The following is a 12,384-nucleotide window of genomic DNA, read 5'->3' as shown; positions in this document are numbered from 1 at the left end:
CTAGCTAATTATTTAGTACATTTCATTCAGATCACATAACTCCTTATCTTGATAAAACCGCACTGCTACTTGCACATCTCCTATGATTCTCAAGCCTCATTAGTGGTGAAGCAGGCACCAGTCTCATACTGCCAAACAATATGACCAGAAATAATATAATGGGGGAAAACATTCTTACTGTAACTCCGGAGACATAAAAGACAGCTTTTTTTCCCCACTTACAGTTAAAAGTGGTGCTGGTGTTTGCAAATTTGCAAGTGACTGTTTCAACTGATTCTGTATGATAGCCATTCAGTTAGCACCATTCTAATGTTCTGTTACTTGTTAGCAGCACTGAAGCTCCAGAATGATGCAACTGAGTGAAGCAATGGCAGATCAGCCCTTGGTGATAAGGGCCAAATCCAAGTTGAAGCTAAGCTTGCAACTTGGATTTGGAACTATTAGCTGAAAACTTGACTCACCAGTCTAGGTGGGCTTTTGAGTCGTATTAGTTTTGGCCAGGTCTTGGGTCTGGGTATTGGAGTTATGAAGTTATATGTGCTACGGCTTCCTGGTCCTGGTCTTCCAGTCATCTAGTGTATACAGAACAAACAGCAAATATTTCCACCAGTTATAAGTGTAGGGACAAACTCTTGTATCTTCATTTATGGTTTGATATAATTTAAAAATTAGCAGCTGCTCCTTATATTCTGTGCAAGTATAATGATAAATGGTCGAATGGATGTGTCAAAATGTACTAGAAAGAATCAGTTTTTCAAAAGAAAGATAAGATTTTGTTACTTCTGAAAAAAAAAAGTTTAGATATGTTTTTAGAAAATAAAATCATAAGACACAATGTTTTGACATACAGCAAAGATACACACTGATTAGCTTTAGCATTAAAGACACAAACATCCATTTTATTCATCTGTTGTTATTCATACATTAGCCCCCTTTTACCCTGTTCCTTTATGGTCAGGACCACCAAAAATATTACTTGTATAATGCATCATTCCCAACACTGCAGAGGTATTGACAATATAGTGGCATGTTAGTGTTCTCGTACAAGTGGATCTGACACAGCATTGGTGCTGGATTTTCCCTGGTTTTGCCTTAGCATCCAAGGACAGAGAGCAAACTGGTCTTACTCCCTGCCTGGATAGGACTAACTCTCACACAGTTTCACAAGCACAGTGCCAGCCTGTGTAGAACTTGTGTGTCTTTTAGAGAATGTGAATAAACAGGCATGGTGACTACAGGGTTTTGAGTTATTAATGGGTGTTTAAAATCTGTTGGTATCGATCAGGCTGTTGAGTACCTGTTGTGTGATCTGCATCTCAATCAGGAGAAAAATGAGCAAACTCTGGAGGGAGATCAGTGCTGATCTTTTAGTGTTTACATTTCTCCCTCACACACACCTTGATGGCCTGCTTGCATTCTCAGTGTCAGATGCACTGGCATCTGCAAGCACATCAAGAGTCTCAAGAAAAGTAAAATCACTGAATGTGCTTTTTCCTTTAAGTTGAAGAAGTATATCCCTTTTCCAAAACTTAACCCATTAACACATCTCCCTGGTTTCTTTAAATATTTGTGATGTTCTTTGTTCAAAATAACACCACACACTTAAAATAATGGTTCTGCAACGGTTCATTATTAAAGGAAATGGTTCTATATAGAACCCTGAATGCTTGAAAAACATTTTGCATGTTGAGCCAAAAACAGCTCACCATTCTCGTTATTGCAATTTTTTGCTGGGTTCTCAGCTTTATGCTCATGTTTGCTTGGTTCTTTAATTTTTTCTGTTCTATCTCAGTTCTCTTATTTCTCCATTCTATCACTGTTAATTATTATTATTATTATTATTATTATTATTATTATTTTGGATTCTCTTATATTCCTCTCTTGTTTACAGAGAAGGTTATCGACCAATAACGGTAGCTCTACAGTCAGATCGTCCAATCAGAAGATTTTAGGTTACTTTACCACGCCCCCTTCTCACTCAAGCGAACCAATCGGAGTAGGGGAGGGCGGGACTAGTTTGTGAACGAAACGCTTCTCGAAGTTCTATGTAAACTGTAGAAAAACAAAATCCCGGACGTTTGTGAAATTCCGCCCGGACATTTTTTTAAGTCTAAAAAAGAGGACATGTTCGGTTAAAAGAGAACGTCTAGTCACACTAGACAATGTTAAACTTCAGCTACATATAAACAACGGTTGTGTTTTCCCCACATACCACCTTAAAAGATAAAGGGCTTCTGAACGTAAACAAACCAGAGAACAGCATTTCCTCCCAATCGTAGACGTTCCCTTTAAGGTTATTTACCCTTAAATGTATTAGCAAGAATGGTTCTTGAAACCAAAAGTGTTTATTTTATGGATTTGCTCAAAGAACATTCTGTAGCACCTTTATTTTTAAGTGTAGCTCAGTTCTCTTATTTCTTTGCTCTCAGAATATAGGTTCCTGTATTTTGTATCCTGTACTTGTTTATCCTCCCTCGTATTGGCTCGGTTCTGTTTCTCTGCTCTCCTGTTTGCTCAGTTCTCTTATTTGTCCGCTCTTGACGTTTCTGTTTTATGAGGTGTAAACGTGGTTTGCCTAAACCCAGCTGTACATAAAAGCAGATCCAGCATATGAGGGGGCGGTACACTCCACTTATAAATTAATATGATTTAACATGTGACACATTACAAAAACGGTCTCTAAACGGGCTCAGCACAGTGGTGAACTTGCATTGTGGTGATTATTTTATCAGAAAACACCGGTATTTCAGCCCCAGCTGATGCGATGACGTAGGCGAACGTGCGGGCGCGCATGCGTCCGTCCGTGTGTGTGAAAGAGAGAAAGAGAGAGAGAGAGAGAGAGAGAGAGAGAGAGAGAGAGTATGTATGTGCGTGTCGATCGAGTGAAATCTGGAGCAGAGAGAGGGAGAGAGGCGGAGGCGCACTAGCAGCACGAGGACTCAGAGGAGGAGGATGAAGGTGATGATGATGATGATGATGGAGACGGAGACGTGTCGGTCTCTTTGATGTGAGAGATGCGTGGCGGCGCGTGCGGTGTCCGTGGACTCGGGAATATGATGAAGATGATGACGAGGATGATGATGCTGATGAGGATGAAGATGCTTCTACCGTTCACGAGGAGCGCGGAAGAGAGAACGTGAAGGTGCTCGTGCTCTTTCTCGTGCTCGTTCTCAGCGTCGCTGCCGATGAATTTTCCACGACGAAATTTCGCTCTGACAGCGCGGAGGGAGGCGCGCGCGCCCGCGAGGTGCGTGTGCGCGTGCATGTTCGTGTGGGTGCATGTGTGTTGAAATGTCATATGTTGTTTGATTGTCTGCACAATTCAAAATTAATATCGGTTCTAATGGGGGTGTTGGATTTCGCGTCGGTGCGCGCGAAAAGGCCCTAGCTTTCTCTCTCTCTCTCTCTCTCTCTCTCACTCTCTCTCTATCTGTGTGTGTGTGTGCGTGTGCTTGTGTGTGTGTGTGTGTGTGTGTGTGTGTGCAATTGTCTTGCTACCCCTGTGAGGACCAAATGTCCTCACAATGTCAGGACTACATGAATGTCTGTGAAATGTGTACATAATGAGGACATTTTACTGCTGCTACAATTTTCTAAAAACTAGTAAAAGAGAAGGGCTACTTTTTGGTACCTCAGGTTAAGGTTAGGTTTGAGATTGGATTAGGATAGGTTTAGTTGTGGGTTTATGTGTTTTAACTTCAAACCAACAAGTCATACAGAAGTCCTTACTATAGCAAACCAGAATGTGTGTGAATCTGTGTGCGATAGTGTGTGTGTGTGTGTGTGTGAGAGAGAGAGAGAGAGAGAGAGAGAGATTTTGGAGGGGGAGGGGGGGGGGGTGTAATCTTGCGCGAGCACACAGTAGAAGCGCGAGCCACTTTGCAGAACCTTAAAGCAGTGGACAAGGCCGGACACGAGCTTATGGGACGGAGGTACGTGGGACGGTATCTGTGCGTGTGAGTGTGCGCATGTAGATTTGGTGGAGGGGGTGTTGCACCGTGCGCGTGCACGCTCTGTAAAAGTGAGTTTCTGGTCACTGTTCAAGGGGGAGCGCGTGTGACGCCGCCGTCAATGGCATTTAAAATTCATTCAGCATCATTGGGTTTTTTTTTATTGAGTGGAGGTAGGCAAAAAAAAAAAAAAAAAAATATATATATATATATATATATATATAAGTAAAAATAATTTGAGTATTTTCAGAGAGACAGAGGACTCTGTGCCGGTACAGAGCACGTGAAGTGAACTAGTAAAGTATAGGCCTTGCATAGCAGTGCAGCAACAACTCTGATCTGCTGAGTAGGACTGAGCGATATTTGATTTTTACCATGATTTTTCTGACTGATACTACAATCACAATTTGAATGTAACTGATTGCTTTATATAATACTCATTGGTCAATGATATACAAATGAGCCAAATAGCAGTTAAGAGTCAAGAAGTGTGAATGTAACTTTATTTAGTTTAGGAATTGTACAATATAATGACTGTTAATTGTTAAATCCCAGTACATCACAGAAGACATCAATATGCAACTAGGCCCTAAACCAATTACTGAAGACAGAGGATAGTCACAGCGTCTGATGACCACTGAAATGTAAAATGCAACTTATTAGATGCTGGGCTTTTTAATCCAGTTCAGTAACTACTGTGAATGATTTAATTATCACTATGACTTATTCAGTATCCATTATAAATTATTCATTATTTCATATGTATTCTTAACTAATGCCAGTCAGTGTATGTTGTTATTTGGCAACAATTGAGCATCCTCTATGAATTGAATGTTTAAGATTGTAATGACACAGAGGAATTAAGTGGACCCAAATACAGACACTTAGAGCTGGATTATACCTTCCTTTTAATGGAAACTCATTAAAAATCCAGCATCATCCAGGACTAATTTACTGTTCAGAAACAGATGTTTTAGGCTAAGAGCTTATTTTTATGTTGAATGTATAGAATTAGTGAAAAATATGTCTAAAATCTATGTTGTACACTGTGACTTTTTTTAGCAAATTAATTTCCACATTGTTTACTACAGGCTGCAATTTCAGCATTATTTGAAGTCAGCATACATTTTTGTCATAGAGTAGTTCCTAATATGTGCATGATCTCAGTTGAGGCAGTTGTTTATTGGACTACAATAATTCACACTTTTAAGTTATTGCTTTGCAGCATTTTAATTGGTTATATCTAAAGCTGATTATTCTCTTTACCTTAAATGACCAGTAAAAATTGTTTTTGGTATATGCCTAGTATATATTGTTTGCCAATTGTAACGTCAATTTTACAAAATGCATTGATTTGCAAATGAACCCTAAACCAACCACTGATGATTGGCCAATTAGGAAAGGTACAGTAAAAAAAAATCTAAAATCATTTCAATAAGAAGTTGTGATTTGAAGTGAATATCTGGTTTGAATGTACATAAAAAAAAACACAGACTTAGTTGAACTAAAAGGAATTTTAAATGTGTTGGACAAATGAAGAGAGTTTCCATCTCTTGGGACAGACCATGGAATGTGAAGTGGGCCTACTGCGTCGGACAGCAACATATCAACCCTCACATCAAAACATTGTCGTTATAACGTAAACGCAGAGCGGATGATGAAGCGCGGCATGTTTAAGTGTGCCTATTATGGGTACCTGGATTTGACGCGCCGTATTTGGATACAGTTTGTGTCCATTGATCATTCGTGACATCAAGGCTCTCTGTTGTGGCAGCATCTGTGATTTACTGCATCCAGAGTCTACGTGCACAAAGATACTCAGGGTCAGCAAAGCTCACAGGGAAATGTGATCAATTCTGAGCAGCTGACATCAAACCCAACCTTCTCCCAACCAGCCAACCCCACCGCTCACCATCGTACTCCGGCTTCTGTTTACGACCGTCTCGAGTGTCGTCCTAAACCAGCCACTCTCAAAATAGGCTGCTGAATCAGGGGCCCAGATCAAACTTCACCACTTCAACACCCTTTAAGCTATCTCTGAATCCAGCCACACCAGGAATGCTTAGGGAGCAATTAAAGTGATAGTTTGAGAAAAAAAATCTACAGCAAATGTTTACTTCACTTTATGAATTTAACCAAATTGTCAACAGAGCAATCATTATTTACATTTTATTATATACAGATATTTGTCAGATATTGTGTGCTTGCGTCTTTGTGTTTCTTTCTGACTCAAAGCATTTGGCCACCACTTGTCTCTCTTCATCCACAACACATTAATTGGCTCATAAAGATATTTTTTATGTATTAATTAGCACTGCTGCATGTGAGTGTGAAGCCTATATTTGTGTGTAAACGTTTGGACTCGTTCCTTCCTCGTGCCCAGTGAATCCAGGTAGGCGCTGGATCCACCACAACCCTGAACTGGATAAAAAAATTACAGACAATGAATGAATGAATGAATGAATTTGTGTGTGTTCACATTTAATTATCTAACTGTTGATAAATGATCTTTATTGTTTAAATCCCAAAAATTTGGTGGAAAAAAAATAATGTTCACTTTAAAATATAAAGATATTTTTGGGTCTTTTTTGAAGACATATTAATTTTGGAAAGACAAGGTTTTTGAAACCTTGCCATATTTATACACACACCTAATTTGAGCTATATAGATGATGTCACTTTGAAAATAAAAGATAACATAAATTTGGGTGTCAAATGTTTGCTTTTGGCTGTATGTTTGAAAGTCTGTTCTTTTCAGTCGTTGTAGCCAACTACACTAGAGACATATGGCGGAGAATTCTAGGACTGAACTTGTTGAATCAACAGTGGGCCAAGCGTTTGTCGACACAGTTTTCTTCACAAGACTCTTGCTGGCAGTTATAGAAGTCTAGGAGAGAGAGAGAGAGAGAGACACACACATTCCACACAGTCAAAAATGAACTAGCAGCTCCATGGACTAGGGTTGCCACAATAAAATCTCTGATAATAGGTATGGCGCAGGTTCATTTTTGTCACAGGTGTCGTTTTGACACCTGTAGTTTGTTTGCTCTTGTTGAAATCAGTTAAGAAGTTCGTAATCTTGGAACATTTCCCCTTGGTTTGGTTTGTTTTCACAAAAGGAAAAATCCAAGCGCACCAAAATGTGTCACAGCATTCCACTTGAAAATGTTCTCACTGCCATTTGGTAAGACATGACTGACCTTGTAAATGTACCTTTAAAGTTACAACAGAGGTTTGAACATCCAGTTGTGTTTCCTAAAGGTACATTACAGAAGGAGAGGTGAATATTTGTAAGATTTCATTATAGAACTGTGTAGAATATCCTACAGATTAAATGAGGCTTACAAAATCATTCATTCATTCATTCATTCATTGTCCGTAACCACTTATCCAGTTCAAGGTTGTGGTAGGTCTGGTGCCTACTTGGAATCAATCGGCACAAGGCGGAAACACACCCTGGATGGAGCACCAGTCCTTCGCACACTCACACACACTCACAAGTATGGACACTTGTGAGTAGCCAGTCTAAATTTGTAAGTAGTAAATAATTCTTTAAAACCACATATTTTCGTGGTTCTAAAAAGTCTTAAAATGTGTTCCACATTTGCTACAAGTAAAATAACTCTTTCCAACTCTATTAAAAGCTAATATGCTATGGCATCATAGATTGTAAGGGTTAAATGAAGATAAAAACCCCATGTCGCTGCTGTTTTTAAGCAGCTGTGCGAATGAGTGGATCAAACGGGGCGTGAGGAGGCTTTAAGGCAGGATTCATGACTCACTGCTTTTTGGCTGTTTGCGCTCGCTGTTTGTTTCAGGAGAGGATTTGTCTGTTTTAGATCATTGCTCAGAAAAGAGGTGTTATAGGAGACTAATCACAGCAGTGTATCCACTGAAAGGTCATATTAATACCAAGTGTTAATCTTAATTAGTATGGCAACACTGGCAAAAGTAATCTTATCAACAGCAAATATTCATTCAAGCTATTTCTATTGGTTACATTAAATGCTATTAATGTTAACACCTGCAAACAATAGTTAACAATTAATGTTAACACCACCAATAATCTAATGTTAAAGTTTAAGCCCATAGAAATCTAGGTCTGAGTTTTCTTTCTAATTAAGTTAATCTGGTTCCATAGTTTTCAAACTATGATTTATAGCTTCATAAGTGTCTGTTATATTTCACCAGTATCGCTATCAATTCAGTGTAGAATGGATGAGCCTAAAATAGGTAAATCTTTCATAAGCTTTACCCTAGTTTCAGCCAGAGATGTTCTGACCACATGTTGACAGAGAGTCTGATACATTTAGTGTGTTAATCTGGCCCCACTGTCAGGATTCTGCCAGTTGTATTCCGATTGTCTCTCTACATCAGTGTATGCATACTTCCATTTATCATTTTGTACTTGCTCTGGTACTGGTTCGACTGTCTCCACATGTCATGCCAATGTAGCAGACATGTGATTGGTTCTTTTGTGTGTCAGTCAAATTTCCTTTCTTGCTGGTGTAGGTGGTCCTTGGCCATAATGAGAGGCAATAAATACCAGACTCTACCTAGAAAAAAGCTAAAAAACGTAGCTTCTCTGTATCAAGAATGTGTGCGATGCCGTAGTAACAAAACTTGGTTCGCCAGTGACAGAAGACATGTCACCCATGTTCAGTAGAATATTAAGACCACGCCCACACCGTTTTCAGAGAGGTCTGATGCGAACATTTTGTCAAATTCTGAGGAGTTTTTTATTACATTTCTGCTTTGTGTTTCTGATTTAAATTTTGTTTAATGCACAACACCTACATTTACTATTATACAGAAAAAATTTATATATCAAAATGTGTTTCCAGGATCTTTAATGTTAGCTATGTTAATGTCCTGTAATATGAATGTTAATGATAGCAAATTTCAGCGAATATTGTCATTAAAAAATGTCAGCTTAAGTACATGTTAACACCAATTACAATAGTGCAGTCAAAAATCAATGTAAGTACTAGCTCAAAAAGATATAACCAAACTGATGTAATCCTCAAAGCTAGGGTTAGTGTAGGTCTATGTTTAGCACCTGCAAATATTAATGCTAACATATTTGTTACATTATCTAACAGGCACCCCCCTTTTGACAAGCACTTTGCTGAGTGATGGGGAGGGCCATCCCATGTATTATCATATATACTTTTAACATTTTGTACTTTTCATATTTAAACTGTTAAACTTGTTTTTGTTCAGATAATGCCATAGTCATGCCCATTACTAGCAGTTAGCATAATGCTAATAGTGCTACAATATTAAATTTAAAATTTAATTATTTTTTTGTGAATTATCACTTTAAATTTGCATTAATTGAGTTCATTATTGTGTTTTACCTGCTGTCAGTTATTTTTACAGACCCTCCCTAATGCTGATTATTTTGCCCCATCTACATGTGTCCGGTTTACAAACATGGCAGAATCTGTGAAGCTACATAAATCAACGGGGTTTTATGCTTAGGATATGTTCACATTTTGCTGGCAAAAGAAATTCCCATCAAGTGTTTTTTTAAGTTGTGAAACTGAGGGTATATGGATTCTAAATGTTAAACAGCCTTACCACATTGCTCTAAAGTCCTAGCAAACTCTAACTGAACACTACTGGTCACCATGGAATAAAAGGCTATGTGTTGTGTTGTTGAGTGGGATTGAGAGACGGATTTGTCAAGTGGGAAAATACTGTTTCATTGTTATTTTAGTTCCCTACTTAGCAATTAAACGTCATGTAGCTTGAATCTTGACTAATGCACCTTTAAGCAAAAGCTACTATATTTTTTTATACTATAGTTTTTGTACTTCTCCTGTAGTTTATTGTGTCTATGTTTAGGGAATTATTTATTCATGGTAGCTCACATTGAAGCACATCTTAGATGTGTGAATGTGTTTGTGTTTTTCTGTAGATGTGTGAACATTTTTTGTGTGTGTGTGTGTGTGTGTGTATGTTTGTGTTGGCCCCATGGGTGTGTTTGGAATAATATATGGTGCGTTCTTCGTGTAGTGGGCTGTTTACGCCCCTCTAACAATGGCCCAGGACTCCACTCAGACTCAAAATTTTATGACTTATAGACTCCAAAGATTTTGACTTATGTCTCAGTAGTTTATGAATCACGATGTGACTCAGACTCTATATATTTTAACTCATCATTTGACTATCAAAATTATTCAAATCGTTAGAATTAAAATCTGAAGACTTGTGACTCTCATCACAGTGACTTATGACTCAGACTAGTATCTCAGTAATTTGTGACTCAACCCAGACTCCAAAGCTTATAACTCGTGACTAGACAGAGATTTTGAGTCTTATGAATCATGGCTTAACAGCACACTATCTTAATAAACATTAGGCCAAAATAAAACCTCATTATTGAAGTGCATTCTACATCTCTGACAAACACATCCACACAAACACACACACTATGACTTTTTGTACAGTACATAGAAAATTGTCACTGGGATTACACACTGATAACATTTGCACGTGTGTGTGCGCACGCGCTCGTGTGTAAATATACTTGAGTTGAGTGTGATTTATGAAAATTCTGATAATTATAGTAAGTCATGTTGCTGGAAACCCATTAAGCTTTATTATAGGGCTGTTCAATATAGTGATAATATCTCATTACTGTGATATGAAATGATTTATCTTATTGAGTTATGTTATTTAGTTATACTGTGTGCAGTGGGGGCAGCACAGTGGTGCAGCAGGTAGTGTCACACACTCACACAGCTCCAGGGACCTGGAGGTTGTGGGTTCGATTCCTGCTCTGGGTAAATGTCTGTGAGGAGTGTGGTGTGTTCTCCCTGTGTCCACGTGGGTTTCCTCCAGGTGCTCCGGTTTCCGTCCACAAACACACGTTGGTAGGTGGATTGGTGAGTCAAAAAGTGTCCGTAGGTGTGAATTGTCCTGTGAAGGACTGGCGCCCCCTCCAGGGTGTATTACCGCTTTGTGCCCAATGATTCCAGGTAGGCTCTGGACCCACCACGACCCTGAACTGGATAAGTGCTTACAGATAATGAATGAATGAATGTGTGCAGTGGAACTTCTTACAACATCCATGATCACAGGGTCTTAGTCGGTTCTTCTCTTTTTTGTGTAATTTTGTTCTAAATTAATGCTAAAAGCTCCAAATTTACAGTGGCAGAGCAGTAAAACACAATAGAGTTAAACAAAAAATGAATTAACTCCTAAACACAAACAGCTGAAATGAATCAGGGTTTTAAAATACATTCATGTACTTACTAATGTACTTGAGTGAAAGTAATTGTTACCTTTTGAAAATAAACAATGTATTGGGACACTAATCCTACTCATTAATTTCAGGTGTTTCATTCCGACCCAATACAAAAGGCACATAAAACCAAGTACCCAGTCATACGGTCTACCTTTACAAACGTGTGAAAGAATGGGTGTTTCTAGAGCTCACTTAATTAGAGCTTATTACTGTAATAAGATGCGAGATCAAACTGTTCAGTCTCTTCCATCCTAGATATTCCCTGATCAACTCTGGGTGAAAAACGGAAGCTTTTTGAACCACAGCAACTCAGCCCTGATTTGGCAGACCATGTAAAATTACAGAGTGGAATCGCAGAGTGCTGAGGCGCACTGTGTGTAAATGTCACCAACGCTCTGCTGACTCAATAACTGCAGAGTTCCAAACCTCTGGAATTAACATTGGCATAAAAACTGTGGGCTGGGAGCTTCATGTCATGGGTTTCCATGGCCAGGCAGCTGCATATAAGCCTAACATCACCAAGCACAATGCCAAGAGTTGGATGGATTGGTGTAAGCACCACACCACTGGAGCCTGGGCAGTGTAAATGCGTTCTGTGGAATGAAGGAACACGCTTTTTTATCTGTCCATCTAATGGACGGTTATGGGTATGGCAAGTGCTGCCTTGACTGCGTTATGCCAAATGTAATATTTGGTGGAGGAGTGAAAATGGGGTTGTTTTTCAGGGTTTGGCCTAGGCTGCTTAGTTCCAGTGAAGGAGAATCTTAAAGCTTCTACATACCAAGATACTTTGCACAAACAGCATGGTTGGGTAAGTTGGGAGAGCCCTGAACTCAACCCAATCAAAAACTTTTGCAAAGAAGTAGAATGGAGGCTGTGAGCCAGGCTCTCTTGTCCAACATCAGAGTCTCATCTCACAAATGCTGTTCTGGATGAATGAGCAATACTACGTACTACGAAATCTTGTAGAAAGACTTCCCAGAAGAGTGGAAGCTGTTATAGCTGCAATGGTGGACTATCTCTATATTGATGACTATGGATATAGAATGGAATATCATAAAAAGGTGTAATGTGTAAGTGTCCCAATAATTTTGTCCATATAGTGTAGGAAATGTAAAATCCATCAGTGTTCTAATTATTCCCACAAACCTGAGTAACTGTAAGTATTTACACACTTTT

The 12,384-nt window shown here is 38.9% G+C and overlaps 1 protein-coding gene across 2 annotated transcripts in view; it reads left to right on the top strand.

Moving 5' to 3' along the window:
• The first annotated feature begins 2,895 nt into the window (after window positions 1-2,895).
• slc8a3 (solute carrier family 8 member 3) overlaps window positions 2,896-12,384 on the top strand; it is a 50,149-nt gene continuing 40,660 nt past the window's right edge. For both annotated transcript variants that reach the window (XM_066678594.1, XM_066678593.1), the window contains exon 1: window positions 2,896-3,247. The gene's annotated coding sequence lies outside the window, so the exon portion shown is untranslated. The remainder of the gene's footprint in view (window positions 3,248-12,384) is intronic.

The sequence above is a fragment of the Hoplias malabaricus genome, chromosome 8 (genome assembly GCF_029633855.1).
Source record: "Hoplias malabaricus isolate fHopMal1 chromosome 8, fHopMal1.hap1, whole genome shotgun sequence".
Lineage (NCBI taxonomy): Eukaryota > Metazoa > Chordata > Actinopteri > Characiformes > Erythrinidae > Hoplias > Hoplias malabaricus.
This window is presented reverse-complemented; position numbering and strand designations above follow the sequence as displayed.